Source organism: Rhinopithecus bieti, unplaced genomic scaffold, assembly GCF_001698545.2.
Source record: "Rhinopithecus bieti isolate Rb0 unplaced genomic scaffold, ASM169854v2 scaffold_6776, whole genome shotgun sequence".
Lineage (NCBI taxonomy): Eukaryota > Metazoa > Chordata > Mammalia > Primates > Cercopithecidae > Rhinopithecus > Rhinopithecus bieti.
The window spans coordinates 1,737,514-1,754,251 of record NW_016805299.1 but is presented as its reverse complement, the minus strand read 5'-3'; the positions used below and the strand labels follow the sequence as shown (position 1 = coordinate 1,754,251).

General features: G+C 47.5%; 1 pseudogene; it reads left to right on the top strand.

The window, feature by feature from the left end:
- Nucleotides 1-113: 113 nt before the first annotated feature.
- Nucleotides 114-9,167, top strand: LOC108529618 (chloride intracellular channel protein 1 pseudogene; annotated as a pseudogene).
- The last annotated feature ends 7,571 nt before the right edge of the window (nt 9,168-16,738 follow it).

Genomic DNA, 16,738 nt, shown 5'->3' with positions numbered 1-16,738 from the left:
ATCACACCCGCAAGGGGAGGAGGGGCGGAGGCGGGGGCGAGCCTTGGCCCTGCGCGGGTCACGTGCCCAAAACACGCTCACGTGACGCGCGCCACGCCCCTCGAGCCGGGCCCATGCGCGGAGACTTCGGCCAGTGGGTTCTAGGCGGCTGCTGCTCTCGCAGCCCGAGCTGTTGGACCGCCTCCCGCTGCCTGGTGCCGCCCCCCTCCCCAGGCGGAGATGTCGCCTCGGGTACCCTCTTCCGCCGCTTTCCGAGGGGCTGCTGCACCAGCCAATCGGGAACCCCGATGCGCGTCTGTTGGCTACCACTCAGCTGTCAACCGTCAGTCAACAGTCTGCTGGCCACAGGCGCCCCAACTGTCAGTCAACCTGTCAGTCAGCAGGCAGAGGGCTGCATTCCTTCGTTCGTATATTCCTTGGTTCATTCATTCAGGTAGCAAATATTCCAGGCAGCCAACCTTTATTGCGCCCAGGCCCGGGACCAAGTCGGATACCCCACGCTTGCCTTAACTGAATCAATCAACAGCTATTTGTTGGGTGCCAACCATGTGTCAACCCACTCTGCCTTCCTAGAGCTTACATTCTAGAGGAAGAGACATAGTCCAAGCCCACAAATAAAATAAGATAATTTCAGATGCTGCTAAGTTTTACGAAAACACGTTGTGTTTTGTTTTGTTTTGTTTTTTGTTTTTTGAGATGAAATCTCGCTCTGTCGCCCAGGCTGGAGTGCAGTGGCGCGATCTCGGCTCACTGCAAGCTCTGCCTCCCAGGTTCACGCCATTCTCCTTCCTCAGCCTCCCGAGTAGCTGGGACTACAGGCGCCCGCCACCACGCCCGGCTAATTTTTTCTATTTTAGTAGAGACGGGGTTTCACCGTGTTAGCCAGGATGGTCTCGATCTCCTGACCTCGTGATCCGCCGGCCTCGGCCTCCCAAAGTGCTGGGATTACAGGCGTGAGCCACCACTAACACAAAGTGAGGGGACAGAGAGTGAGTAGAAGTGTGGGTTACTTTAGATAGGGTGGTCAAGGAAGGCCTCGCTTAGGACGTGACATTTGAGCTGATATTAAATGATGGCAGAGAGCTGGCCTTGCAAAGATCCACAGGAAAAGAGTTCCTGGCAGAGGGAACAGCAAGGGCAGAAAGCTCAGGAAACCGTCCATTTGGAGGACTGGAAGCAGACACAGAAGTAGACACAGTAGAGCTAGACCAGAGACCAACAGCGTGAATCTGGGACTTGGAGGGAGAAATTAATTGAGGCCCCAGGTACTGGGGAATGCTTCCCCAGAAGCGGTGAAGCCCTCTGAAAGGGTGAGAGGCTTATCAAAGAAAAGGCATTCTTTGGGCCGGGGCTCACACCTGTAATCCCAGCACTTTGGGAGGCCAAGGCGGGCGGATCATGAGGTCAGGAGATCGAGACCATCCTGGTTAACACAGTGAACCCAGTCTCTACTAAAAATACAAAAAATTAGCCGGGCATGGTGGCGGGCGCCTGTAATTCCAGCTACTCGGGAGGCTGAGGCAGGAGAATGGCTTGAACCCGGGAGGCGGAACTTGCAGTGAGCCGAGATCAGGCCACTGCACTACAGCCTGGGCGACAGAGCAAGACTCCATCTCAAAAGAAAAAAAAGAAAGAAAGAAAGAGAGAGAGAGAGAGAGAGAAAGAGAGAAAGAGAGAAAGAGAGAAAGAGAGAAAGAAAGGAAGGAAGGAAGGAAGGAAGGAAGGAAGGAAGGAAGGAAGGAAGAAAAGACATTCTAGGAAGATAGAATGGCGTGAAGTAAGGCCCAATTCAAGGTGAGCTTGAATCCAAGAGTCGAATGGGTGATTTGTGCTGGAGTGTTGGGAGAAGATACTGAAGAGATGCACTGAGGCCAGACTTTGAGGGTCCAGCTAAGCCTCCCTGCCAGTTACTGTGTTCGTGAATAAAAGTGATTAACCAGTGCAGCTTCAGAATCTAGAAACATGCCTGGGCAACAGATAACACTAACCCTCCTGGACACCCCTCCACCCCCACCCTTCACCCCCCAGTTTCTCTGCAGAAGGCGAAACTCACACACCTGAAACCAACGTACTCAAGCTTCTCTGCAGCTTGCCCAACTTTAGGCCAGAATTGAGCTCTGCTCCAGTTTCCCAGGGCCTGCCCAGGCATACAGGGAACACCACACCCTGAATCTATCTCCAAATGGATCAGCTGGCCATTGCCCATACATCTGCTACTTGCTTGTTCCCCAAGGGAAACCCTTTAAAGAGAAAGCCAAGTACACTTTCCCTTCAGAAGCAAGCGCTCCTTCCTTATTCCCCCACTGCCAGGTGCCAGGACCAGTTAGGTTCCAAGTGTTTCCTCCAAAGCTCTGTCAGAGAGCCCTGGGAAAAGGCTCACTGGTAAGATTGGGTCCAGGCTGGGCTCGATGGCTCACGCCTGTAATCCCAGCTCTTTGGGAGGCCAAGGAAGGTGGATCAGGAGGTCAAGAGATCGTGACTATCCTGGCCAACATGGTGAAACCCTGTCTCTACTAAAAATACAAACATTAGCTGGGCGTGGTGGCCCATGGCTATAGTGCCAGCTACTTGGGAGACCTGAGGCAGTAGAATTGCTTGAACCGGGGAGTGGAGGTTGCAGTGAGCCGAGATCGTGCCACTGCACTCCAACCTGGCGACAGAGTGAGACTCCGTCTCAATAAAAAAAAAAAAAGATCAAGGTCCAGGGGAGGGTTTGAGGCAGGGCAACAAGAAAATATGAGATCATCAGGGGCCCTTATTCTCGCTATTCACAGGAAGACACCAGCCTGCAAAGACCTGTCCAGCCATAAACCCACCAGATGTAGGGATATTAAGGGGAGATGAGAAGGCAAAGGGGCTAAATTCTTTTTAAATTTTTTTAATTTAATTAATGTTTTTGTTTGTTTGTTTTCGAGACAGAGTCTGGCTCTGTCTCTCAGGCTGGAGTGCGGTGGTGTGATCTCCGCTCACTGCAACCTCTGCCTCCCAGGTTCGAGTGATTCTCTTGCCTCAGCCTCCCGAGTAGCAGGGATTATAAGCGTGCACTACCACATCTAACTTATTTTTTTATTTTTAGTAGAGATGGAGTTTCACCCTGTTGGCTAAACTGATCTCGAACCCCTGGCCTCAAATGATCCGCCCACCTCAGCCTCCCAAAGTGCTGGGATTACAGACATGAGCCACCACGCCCAACCAGGGCCTAAATTCTTGACATTCATTTAGCTCTTACAACGTTGCCAAGTGATTTTACAGAAAGCCAACTGTGTCCTTGAACGTGACACAGTCATTCTGAGTCTCGAAGGGGCACAGAGTGAGGCTTTAGGTCCCATGGAAGAGGCCAGAAGCCGTTGGAAGTGGCTTTGGGTGATGCAGAAGCTTTTTCTTTGGAGAGCTAAGAACAAAACAGATCAGACATGTCACTTTTGAAATAAAAATGCCACGCTGAGCCTCTGGGCGATTCACTCGGGCTTTGGTTCCCAGTGAGTCACAGAAGTCAAAGCCAAGTGGAAAGTTGGTGCTGGATGAATGAAACGGGAGCTGCTGGAGTAGGAAAGTCGAGGCCTTCCCAGAAGCAAAGGGGCCATTCTTTTCAGTGGGAAAACATCTGGTGGAAGAAAGGAGGGAGAAGGGGTTTGGTGAAGGTACAGTGAATGAGGAGAGGTTTTCTTCTCTCTGTCTGAACCAGAGACCTCCGAAGTGTTTCTTGAGGAAGTGTGGCTACAGACCCTATAAGAACCCACAAGCACTTGCCAGGGCCGGGATGGTGTTCAGGCCATGGAAATACCGTGTAGCTGGTCCCAGGAAGATGAAGTGTGGGCCCAGAGACTAATGGCTTGAGCATCTCAGGCTAAGGTTGCCTTAGTAGATGGCACCTCCAGATCCTAGTCAACATCTCTACAGGTTTGAAGTCGCCCCAGAGGGCAAGGTTGGAATAAATTGAAGCCTGTGGCTTGGCTGTGAACTGCCCAGACTATGGCATCTGGGGAGAGACTTTTTAATTTTTTTAAATTTGCATTTTATTTTGAGACAGAGGCTTGCTCTGTCATATGGGTTGGAATGCAGTGGCGTAATCTCAGCTCACTGAAACCTCCACCTCCTGGGTTCAAGCCATTCTACTGCCTCAGCCTCCCAAGTAGCTGGGATTAATATGCACCCATCACCATGACCCGCCACTTTTTGTATTTTTAGTAGAGACGGGGTTTCACCATGTTGGCCAGGCTGGTCTCACACTCCCAGTTGTATCTGTGGCACCTCTGGGCCTCAGCCAGGCAGGTGTGCTTGGCAAGAGACTCAGACATTAGGCTCCCCCCAGGAGGAGTGCTTTGTCTCTCTGCACCCCACTGCAGGTGAGAGCGCTACAACGTGTGCAGTGTTTGTTAAAAGAAGCCATGGAGGCTTGGTGCGGTGGCTCACGCCTGTAATCCCAGCACTTTGGGAGGCCTAGGCGGCCAGATCACCTGAGGTTGGGAGTTCAAGACCAGCCTGGCCAACATGGAGAAACCCCGTCCCTACTAAAAATACAAAAATTAGCCGAGTGGTAGTGGCACATGCCTGTAAACCCAGCTGCTAGGGAGGCTAAGGCAGGAGAATCGCTTGAACCTGGGAGGCGGAGGTTGCAGTGAGCCGAGATCTTGCCATTGTACTGCAGCCTGAGCGACTGAGCGAGACTCCGTCTCAAAAAAACAAAAAGAAAGAAAGAGGTGGCCGGGCGCGGTGGCTCAAGCCTGTAATCCCAGCACTTTGGGAGGCCGAGACGGGCAGATCACGAGGTCAGGAGATCGAGACCATCCTGGCTAACACGGTGAAACCCCGTCTCTACTAAAAATACAAAAACTAGCCGGGCGAGGTGGTGGGCGCCTGTAGTCCCAGCTACTCGGGAGGCTGAGGCAGGAGAATGGCGTAAACCCAGGAGGCGGAGCTTGCAGTGAGCTGAGATCTGGCCACTGCACTCCAGTCCGGGCCACAGAGCGAGACTCCGCCTCAAAAAAAAAAAAAAAAAAAGAAAGAGGCTATGGAGGTGCCTCTAATTATCAACACAGTAATTATAGGATAGCTTCTTCTACCAAGTATGTTCAAAAGAGACTTGGGGAGTCTCCCCCAGGATGGGTCCTCTGCCTTAGGCACAGACTCCAGGGAGCTGGCATTACCAGGTCTGTCTGGGCTGCCTAAGCATTGTTTCTGAGAACATCAAGGCTCAGGTCTGACCTGGCTCTACCTGTCCCTCCAGCCCATTTCTCCCCTCTGTCATCTACCCCTCGCCCCCACACACATGCATGCGCACTTTGTTTGTATTCCTTAATGACCTGCTTGCAGCTTCCCCATGGGCTATTGTCTTTTTTGCTTCTGAACCTCTGATCAAGTCCAGGAGGTTTCTCATTGGCTTTTTTTTTGTTTGTTTGTTTTAAGACAAAGTCTCACTCTGTCGCCAAGGCTGGTGTGCAGTGGTGCCATCTAAGCTCACTGCAACTTTCGCCTCCTGGGTTCAAGTGATTCTCCTGCTTCAGCCTCCCGAGTAGCTGGGATTACAGTTGCCCACCACCACCATGCCCGGCTAATTGTTTTTTGTATTTTTAGTGGAGACGGGTTTGGCCATGTTGCCCAGGCTGGTCTCAAACTGCTGACCTCAAGTGATCTACCCGCTTTTGCCTCCCAAAGTGCTGGAATCACAGGTGTGAGCCACGGTGCCTGGCCTCCCATTGCCTCTGAACTGCTGCTTATAGTTTTGGGGGCTTGACTGCAATGTCACATCCTCCAGGAAATCTTACTTGACCAAAACCTGGGCTGGGTTAGGTACTTCTCTGCATTCTCATCGTCCTCTGAATTTGCCCACATGACACTTGGCATAATGAACTGTCATCGACCGTTTACTTGTCAGTTTCTCCCTTACCTTGTGAATGCTTCTTGGGAAGGGATTGTAACTTGTTGCCAGTTATAGCCTGTGTGCCCAGCAGAGAGGTTAGCCCAGAATAGAAGTGCGATGTCTGTAGAATGAACGTTTGAGTGAAGGGGAAAGCAAGCCAGGATCTAGAACAACTTGTTTTGCCTGATGTCATACTCAACATCCACTTCTGTCCTCCGCCACTCCCTCCTTGACTAAGAGTGAGAGTTCTTAAGGGAAGAGAGATACGGGAAGGCAGATCAGAAGTGAGGTATATGGTGAGCTTATTAGACGCAGGGTCACTTGAGTTCTTTGAACACGGGTTTTCAGAAAACGTTTTTTAGAGAAGTTTCAGGTTTACAGAAAAATTGATGGGAAAGTACAGAGAGTTCCCATATAGGCCTCTCCCTCCAGTAAATCTCCCCTATTAATCACATGGTATATTAGTGTAGTACATTTGTTACAGTTGATGAGCCAATAATGAGATTAGGTTTTACTCTTCATGTTGTACAGTCTATGGGCTTTGACAAATATACTATGGTATGTAACCACCACTACAATGTTATACGGAATAGTTTCACAGCCCCAAAAATCTCCCACCCTCTGCCCATTCATCCCTCCCTCCCCATCAAATTCTGGCAACCACGAATCTTTTTATTGTCTCCATAGTTTTGCCTATTCCAGAATGTCCTATTATTGGAGTCTTACAGCATGTAGCCTTTTCAGGCTGGCTTTTCACTTAGCAGTATACTTTTGATATTTTTCCGTGTCTTTTCGTGTTTTGATAGCTCATTTCTCTTTATTGCTGAATAATATTCCGTTGTATGAATGTACCAGAGTTTGTTCATCCCTTCACCTATTGAAGGACACTTTGGTTGCTTCCAACTTTTGGCAAGTATGAATAAAGCAGCTCTCAATATTTGTGTGTAGGTTTTTTTTTTTTTTTTTTTTAGACGGAGTCTGGCTCTGTCGCCCAGGCTGGAGTACAGTGGCTGGATCTCAGCTCACTGCAAGCTCCGCCTCCCAGGTTTGCGCCATTCTCCTGCCTCAACCTCCCAAGTAGCTGGGACTACAGGCGCCCACCACCTCGCCCGGCTAGTTTTTTGTATTTTTTTAGTAGAGACGGGGTTTCACCGTGTTAGCCAGGATGGTCTCGATCTCCTGACCTCATGATCTGCCCGTCTCGGCCTCCCAAAGTGCTGGGATTACAGGCGTGAGCCACCGCGCCTGGCCTGTGTGTAGGTTTTGTGTGGATGTGTTTTCAATTTATTTGGGTATACCATGGATACTATGGATTTTTTGAAAGAATCTTGTTTAATTTCCAAATACTTGGGGCTTTCCTGGATATCTTCTTTGTTATTGATGTCTAATTTAATTATGTTGTGGTCAGAGAATATATTCTGTAAGATTTCAGTCTTCTGAAGCTTATTGAAACTTGTTTATAGCCAACATATGGTTTATTTTAGTGACTATTCCAGATGCACTTTAGAAGAATTCTATTATTTTGGGGTGCGGTGTTCTATAATAGTCAACTAATTCAAGGTGGCTGATAATGTTGTTCAGGTATTCTATGTCCTTACTGATTTTTTTGTCTAGCAGCTCAATCAATTATTAACAGATAATTAAATTTCTAATTATGAATTTGTTTACTTCTTCATTTAATTATATCCATTTTCCTTTATGTATTTGGAACTATGATTAGGTTGAGACTTTAAAATTGTTATATCTTCTTAATGAAGTGCCCCTTTTATCATTATGAAACACCTCTCTTAGGTTCTTAGTTTTGAAGTCTACTTTATCTGATATTAATATAGCTTTCTTATGACGTGTGTTTTTATTTTAGGTCATTTTTCCAACCTTTTACTCTCAACCTCAGTGTGGGTTTGTATTTAAAGTGTGTGCCAGCCAGGCGCGGTGGCTCATGCCTGTAATCGCAGCACTTTGGGAGGCCGGGGCGTGTGGATCATGAGGTCAGGAGATAGAGACCATCCTGGCTAACATGGTGAAGCCCCTTCTCTACTTAAAAAAAAAAAAAATTAGCCAGGCGTGGTGGGTGCCTGTAGTCACCGGTACTCGGGAGGCTGAGGCAGGAGACTGGCGTGAACCCGGGAGGCAGAGTTTGCAGTGAGCCAAGATCGCGCCACTGCACTTCAGCCTGGGAGACAGAGCGAGACTCCATCTCAAAAAATAAATAAATAAATAAACAAACAAACAAACAAATAAATAAATAAATAAAAAGTGTGTGCCGGCTGAGCGCAGTGGCTCACGCCTGTAAACCTAGCAGTTTGGGAGGCTGAGGCGGGTGGATTGTCTGAGCTTAGGAGTTCAAGACCAGCCTGGGCAGCACGGTGAAATCCCGCCTCTACTAAAACACACAAAAAAATTATCCAGGCATGGTGGCGCATGCCTGTGGCTCCAGCTACTCAAGAAACTGAAGCAGGATAATTGCTTGAACCTGGGAGGCAGAGGTTGCAGTGAGCCAAGATCGCACCACTGCACTCCAGCCTGTGTCTAGCTTGGGCTACAGAGCGACACCCTGTCTCAAAAAAAAAAAAGGGACGCAAACACGGCTGAAGAACAACCGCCAATTGAACTGTTCGTGAAGGCTGGCAGTGATGGGGCCGAGATTGGGAACTGCCCCTTCTCCCCGAGAGAAGTGGGTGCTGTGGGTCAAGGGAGTCACCTTCAATGTTACCACCATTGACACCAAGAGATGGACCGAGAGAGTGCAGAAGCTGTGCCCAGGAGGGCAGCTCCCATTCCTGCTGTATGGCACTGAAGTGCACACAGACACCAACGAGATGGAGGAATTTCCGGAGGCAGTGCTGTGCCCTCCCAGATATCCCAAGCTGGCAGCTCTGAACCCTGAGTCCAGCACAGCTGGGCTGGACATATTTGCCAAATTTTCTGCCTACATCAAGAATTCAAACTCAGCACTCAATGATAATCTGGAGAAGGGACTCCTGGAAGCCCTGCAGGTTTTAGACAATTACTTAACATCCCCGCTCCCAGAAGAAGTGGATGGAACTAGTGCTGAAGATGAGGGCATCTCTCAGAGGAAGTTTCTGAATGGCAACGAACTCACCCTGGCTGACTGCAACCTGTTGCCAAAGCTACACATAGTACAGGTGGTGTGTAAGAAGTACTGGGGATTTACCATCCCCGAGGCCTTCCCCGGAGTGCCTAGGCACTTGAGCAATGCTTATGCGTGGAAGAATCTGCCTCCACCTGCCCAGGTGGCGAGGAGATCAAGCTTGCCTATGAGCAAGGGGCCAAGGCCTTCAAATAAGCCCCTCCTGGGACTTCCTCAACGCCCTCCGTTTTCTCCACAAAGGCCCCGGTGGTTTCCACATTGCTACCCAAGGGACACACTCCAAAATGGCCAGTGGGCAGGAAATCCTGGAGCCCTTGTTCTGGGATGGTGTGGTGGAAGAGGGGATGAGGGAAAGAAATGGGGGAGCTGGGTACGATTTTTATTGTGGGGTGGCATGGGCAGGACAACATATTTCAGTAACAAAATAGAGAAAAAAATGAAAAAATAAATAAGCAGCCACCTAAGAAATAAAGAAAAAATTTTAAATACAATTTAAAAACATTTACTCACCTGTTTATCATCTCAAGTATTTTTTATTCCTCTCTATATTTCTGAGTTTTTATCCGATACCATCTCCTTCAGCCAGATGAGCTTTCTTTGATGTTTCTTTTTTTTTTTTTTTCTGAGACGGAGTCTCATTCTGCTGCCCAGGCTGGAGTGTGGTGGCATGATCTCGGCTCACTGCAGCCTCCGCCTCCTGGATTCAAGGGATTCTCCTGGCTCAGCCCCCTGAGTAGCTGGGATTACAGGTGCCTACCAGCATGCCTGGCTAATTTTTGTGTTTTTGGTAGAGATAGGGTTTCACCATGTTTGCCAGGCTGGTCTCAAACTCCTGACCTCAAATGATCCGCCCTTCTCAGCCTCTCAAAGTATTGGGATAACAGGCATGAGCCTCCATGCCCTGCTGATGTTCCTTATAATACAGGTCTGCTGGTGACAAACTCAGTTTTTGTTTATCTGATAATGTCTCTATTTTGTCTTCATTTTTGAAGGATAGTGTTACTGGATATAGAAATCTAATTTGAGTGTCTGTTTTCATTCTTTCTCTTTCTTCTCTTTCTCCCTCTGTACTTTAAAGATGTTGATCCATTGGGTTCAAACGTCCACTGTTGGCAATGAGTAGTCAGCTGTCATTTGAATCATAGTTCTTATTTTTAACGTATCATTTTTCTCTGGCTGTTTTCAATATTTTTCTCTTTACCTTTAGGTTTTAGAAAGTTGACTATGCCATGCCTTGGCAGATTGTTTTGTATTCAGGTTGCTTGGGCTTCACTGAGATTTTTGAATCTATAAATTTGTCTTTGAATAAATTTGAGAAATCAGCACATACTTTGTCAAATATTTTAATGCCCCTTTCTACCTCTTCTATTTTTCTAAAATTCAAATTACATATGGTATACATAATTTTTTAATTTTATTTTTAACATTTAGAAAAGATGGAGTTTCACTCTTGTCAACTAATCTGGAGTACAATGGTGTGATCTTGGCTCACTGTAACCTCCGCCTCCTGGGTTCAAGCAATTCTTTTGCATTAGCTTCCTGAGTAGCTGGGATTACAGGCATGTGCCACCACACCAGGCTAATTTTTGTATTTTTAGTAGAGACAGGGTTTCTCTGTGTTGGTCAGGCTGGTCTCGAACTCTCAACCTCATGTGATCTGCTTGCCTCGTCCTTCCAAAGTGCTGGGATTACAGGAGTGAGCCACTGTGCCCAGCAATTTTTGTGTTGTTAGTAGAGATGGAGTTTCACCATGTTGGCCAGGCTGGGTATATAGAACTTTTAATGTTGCCTCCCAAATCCATAAAACTCTGTTTAATTTTTTCAGTTTTTTTTAAACTCTCTGGTCTTTAGAATAAATAATTTGTATTGCTTTATCTTTATATTCACTAACTCCTTCCTTTGTAATCTTCATTCTGCTGTTAAATATATCAAGTTGATTTTTCATTTCAGTTATTGTACTTTTCACTTCTAGAATTTCCATTTGGTTCTTTTTTATAATTAAAATTTCGCTTCTGAAGTTCCATATCTGTTCTTTCATTATGACTACATTTTCCTGTAAGGCCTTGAAAATGAGACTGGGCATGGTGGCTTATGCCTGTGATCCGCAGACTTTGGGAGGCCAAGGAGGGCGGATCATCTGAGGTCAGGAGTTCAAGACCAGCCTGGCCAACATTGTGAAACCCCATCTCTACTAAAAATACAAAAATTAGCTGGACGTGGTGGCACACACTTGTAATCCAAGCTACTTGGGAAACTGAAGCAGTAGAATTGCTTGAACCTGGGAGGCAGAGGGTGTAGTGAGCTGAGATCACACCACTGCAATCCAGCCTGGGCAACAGAGGGAGACTCCATCTCAAAAAGAGAAAATAATTATAAAAGTTGCTTTAAAATCCTTGCTGCCAATTCTCAAGATTAGGAATTCCAACATTTGGGTCATAACCTTTTCTCTCTGAGAGTGAGGTTTTTTGTTTTGTTTTGTTTTGTTTTGTTTTGTTTTGTTTTTTGAGACGTAGTCTTGCACTGTCATCCAGGCTGGAGTGCAGTGGTGTGATCTTGGCTTGCTGCAAGCCCCGCCTCCCAGGTTCACGCCATTCTCCCGCCTCAGCCTCCCGAGTAGCTGGGACTACAGGCGCCCACCACCTCGCCCAGCTAATTCTTTGTATTTTTAGTAGAGATGGGGTTTCACGTTGTTAGCCAGATGGTCTCAATCTCCTGACCTCATGATCCGCCCGTCTCAGCCTCCCAAAGTGCTGGAATTACAGGTGTGAGCCACTGCACCCGGCGAGAGTGAGTTTTGAGTATGATTCAGTTTTCTGTTTCTTCATATGCCTAGTATTTGTTTATTGTAGCTGGACATTGTCAAGACTATGGATTTTGTTATGTTCCTCTCAAGAGTGTTAATTTTGTTCTAATAGGCAATTAACTTGGTTGGACCAAATCTCCTATCTTTTTTCCCTTGTGAAAGGCAGTAGCTGGAATTTCTACTCAGTTCTTGCTCCCAACTACTGATTTTACTGGGACTCCTGTGCATATGTGCAGTTGGACAACCAAGGATTTGGACAGAGTTTGTGTCCAGATTTTGGGACTTGTTTGCTCTGTAGAATTTCTTTCTGTGAGTTGCCTCTTAATTTTCCAGCCACACTACTTGCCTATAACTCTGTTCACTTGGCACCTCGAACCAGTAAGACCGCAGGTTTCTGTTCCTTTCCACCTCCCACACAAATTACAGAGTGCCCTCACACGAATGATCACAAAAATATAAATCTAGTACAGGGCAGCTCCCACCTTTCAAGAGTTGGTTTTCCTCACATTTCTAATTGCTGTTAGACATTCTCCAGTACCTTCAAATATTTAGGTTTGGTTGTTGTTTATTTTATTCAGGTTTTTTGTTTTTTGTTTCATTTTGGTTTGGCTGGTTTTTGTTTTGAGATGGAGTTTTGCTCTTGTTGCCCAGGCTAGAGTGCAATGGCACGATCTGAGCTCACTGCAACCTCTGCCTCCCAGGTTCAAGCGATCCTCCTGCCTCAGCCTCCTGAGTAGCTGGGAACACAGGTGTGCACCACCACACCTGGGTAATTTCTGTATTTTTAATAGAGACAAGGGTTTCACCATGTTGACCAGGCTGGTCTTGAACTCCTGACCTGAGGTGATCCACCTGCCTCGGTCTCTTAAAGTGCTGTGATTACAGGTGTGAGCCACTGAACCCGGCCAGGTTTTTGTTGTTGTTGTTGTTGTTTTGTTTTTAAGAGACAGGATCTTGCTTTGTTGCCCAGGCTGGAGCACAGTGATGTGATCATAGCAAACTGCAGCCTTGAACTTCTGAGCTCAAGCAATCCTCCTGCCTCAGCCTCTCAAGTAGCTGGGACTACCAGTGCATATCACCATGCCTAGCTAATTTTTTAAAAATCTATTTTGATAGAGATGGAGTCTTGCTATGTTGCCTAGGCTTGTCTTGAACTCCTGGCCTCAAGTGATCCTCTCACCTAAGTCTCCAGCTTAGGTGAGACCTAAGTCTCACCTAAGTCTCCAAAGGTGCTAAGATTACAGGCATGAGCCACTGTACCTGGCCTTGTTTCAGTTTTTTGTTTTTTTTGTTTTTTTTTTTTTTTGAGACAGACTCTTGCTCTGTCGCCCAGGCTGGAGTAGTGCAGTGGCGCGATCTTGGCTCACTGCAACCTCCACTTCCTGGGTTCAAGTGATTCTCCTGCCTCAGCCTCCTGAGCCACTGGGGTGACAGGTGTGCACCACAAGCCTGGCTAATTTTTTGTGTATTTTTAGTAGAGATGGTGTTTCTTCATGTTGGCCAGGCTGGTCTCAAACTCCTGACCTCGGATGATCTATCTTCCTCAGCCTCCCTAAGTGCTGGGATTACAGGCGTGAGCCACCGCACCTGGCCCTTGTTTCGGTTTTATAATTGTTATCTGAGGCTTGACTATTCTGACCAAATTATTGTGCTATTATAACCCCCTTATATTTTTTAACTGTTTTATTCCTCAGAGCGCCTCTTTAAGATTAGTATAATGAGCCCCCCCCCTTTTATTTTTTGGTGAGACAGAGATTTACTCTTGTTGCCCAGGCTGGAGTGCAATGGCGCAATCTCGGCTCACCACATCCTCCTCTTCCCAATTTCAAGTGATTCACTTGCCTCAGCCTCCCAAGTAGCTGGGATTACAGGCATGTGTCACCATACCCGGCTAATTTTGTATTTTTAGTAGAGACGGGGTTTCTCCATGTTGCCCAGGCTAATCTCAAACTCCTGACCTCAGGTGATCCGCCTGCCTCGGCCTCCCAAAGTGCTGGGATTACAGGCATGAGCCTCTGTGCCCCGCCTATCCCCCATTTTGAAGCTGAGGAGACAGAGGCACTGCAAGGGAAACCATTTGCTGAAGGTCACACAGCTAGTTTATGGAAGAGCCAAGATGTAAAACTAGTCAGATCACATAATCCTATGCTTGCTCCACTTCACCACGATTCCTAAACACCTCAAGGTGATTTGGATTCCAGCCTAGAGCCCTCTGGAAAGTATTTGGGGCTGGCAGGAGATAAGAGCCCTCAAAACTCCTATTCAGGCTAGGGCAGTAGCTTTCAACCCAGAGCATCAGAGTCATTTGAGAAACTATGAAAAATAGAGATGCTAGACCCCATCTACTGAATCAGTAGCTCTAGTGGTAGAGACTGGGAATCTACTTTTTTTTTTTTTTTTTTTTTTTTTTTTTTTTTTTTGAGACAGAGCCTCGCTCTTTTGCCCAGGCTGGAGTGCAGTGGTGCAATCTTGGCTCCCTGCAACCTCTGCCTCCCAGGATCAAGCAATTCTCCTGCCTGAGCCTCCTGAGTAGCTGGGATTACAGGCATACACCACCAAGCCCAGCTAATTTTTGCAGTTTTAGTAGAGACAGGGTTTCACAATGTTGGCCAGGTTGATCTCGAACTCTTGGCCTCAAGTGATCTGCCTGCCTCAGCCCCCCAAAGTGCTGGGATTACAAGCATGAGCCACTGTGCCTGGCCAACATTTTTTTTGGAGGGGGGCAGAGGACAGAGTCTTGCTCTGTGGCCCAGGCTGGAACACAGTGGCACAGTCTTGGCTCACTGCAGCCTCGACCTCCTAGGCTCAAGCAATCTTCCCACCTCAGCCTCCTAAGTAGCTGGGACTAGAGGCATGTGTCACCACATCCAGCTAATCTTTTAGTTTTTTTGTAGAGACAGGGTATCACTATGTTGCCCAGTCTGGTTTCAAACTCCTGGACTCAAGCAATCCTCCTGCCTTGGCCTCCCAAAGTGCTGGAGTACAGGTGTGAGCCACTGTATCCAGTCTTTTTTTTTTTTTTAGAGACAGGATCTTGCTCTGTTGCCTAGGCTGGAGTGCAATGGCACAATCATAGGTCACTGCAGCCTCAATTCCTGTAATTAAGTGGCAGTCTGGCTTTTTTTTTTTTTTTTTCCTGTTTCTCTGCTGATTCTAATGTCCAGTCAGGGTTGAGAACTTCTGTGGTAAAGGCAAAGTATCTACACCGATATTCTTCTGTCTACTGTAGCTCAAGACCAACTTTTCCATCATGCCTAGCCTAGATGGTGACACTGGTGCTGAGGTTAATGCTGCGGGTTCTGGAGTCACTCCATGTAGGTTCAAATTCTGCCTCTGTTGCTTGTTAGCTGTGTGACCTTGGGCAGGTGGCTCCACCTCTGTGACCCTCCTGTTTTCTTATCTCCTAACTGGAGATAATAACACCAGCCTTACAAGGTTGTTCTGCCACTTCATGAGATAACGCATGTGAAGTGTTTAGCACAGTGCCTGGCACCTGATAAGCACTCAATAGATTGTAACTATTCATATTCTCTCTGTTTTTCTGCAGTCGTGAACTGTTATATGTCCTATTTAAATCCAGCTTCTAGAGTTAAACTATACTTAAGCTTTCTGTGTTTTTTTTTCTTTTTTCTTTTTTTTTTGAGACGGAATCTTGCTCTGTCATCCAGACTGGAGTGCAGTGGCGCGATCTCAGCTCACTGCAACTTCCGCCTCCTGGGTTCAAGCGATCCTCCTGCCTTACCTACTTGGGTAAGATCCTACTTACCTTACCCAAGTAGCTGAGATTACAGGCACCTGGCTAATTTTTGTAATTTTAGTAGAGACGAAGTTTCACCACGTTAGCCATGGCTGGTGTCGAGCTCCAGACCTCAAGTGATCCACCCGCCTTGGCCTCCCAAAGTGCTGGTATTACAGGCAAGAGACACTACACCCGGCCTAGGTCATCTAAATTATTTCAGAATTCCCCTCTCCCAACCTCTATTCTTGCAACGGATCCATCCCCCACGCTGGGTCCCTCTTTCGTAAACAGGAAGCATTTTAAATCTAGCCCAAAGCCTCAAAGAACTTCTTAGGGGTGGTTCAGATTTCCCCAGCCTCGGGCTCTACCCCTTCTTGCCTGTTAGAGGCCATACCTTCAGTGACACCCTGAGGGCAACTTTGAATGCCAGAATGGGATGTTAAAATCACAAAGCCGAAAATGCCCACCTCTGTTCCCAAGACTTGGGCCTGAGAGAGGATTCTAAGGGAAACCAGGCTTAACTAAGAGGACCCCAGAAAGGCAAGTTCTTCTTAAATTTTTATTTTATTTTATTTTTTGTCTCACTCTGTCACCCAGGCTGGAGTGCAATGGCAGAATCATGGCTCACTGCAGCCTTAACCTCCTGGGCTCAAGCCATCTTCCCACCTCAGCCTCCCAAGTAGCTGGGACTACAGGCACATGCCACCATGCCTGGCTAATTTTTTTTTTTTTTTTTTTTGAGACGGAGTTTCGCTCTGCCGCCCAGGCTGGAGTACAGTGGCCGGATCTCAGCTCACTGCAAGCTCCGCCTCCCGGGTTCACGCCATTCTCCTGCCTCAGCCTCCCGAGTAGCTGGGACTACAGGCGCCCGCCACGTCGCCCGGCTAGTTTTTTGTATTTTTCGTAGAGACAGGGTTTCACCATGTTAGCCAGGATGGTCTCGATCTCCTGACCTCGTGATCCGCCTGTCTCGGCCTCCCAAAGTGCTGGGATTACAGGCTTGAGCCACCGCGCCCGGCCGCCTGGCTAATTTTTATATTTGCTGTAGACACAAGGTTTCGCCACGTTGCCCAGGCTAAGTCAAACTCTACTTTTTTTTTTTGTTTTTTTGAGATGGAGTCAGGCTGAAGTGCAGTGGCTGGATCTCGGCTCACTGCAAGCTCCGCCTCCCGGGTTCCTCAGCCTCCCGAGTAGCTGGGACTACAGGCGCCGGCCACCATGCCC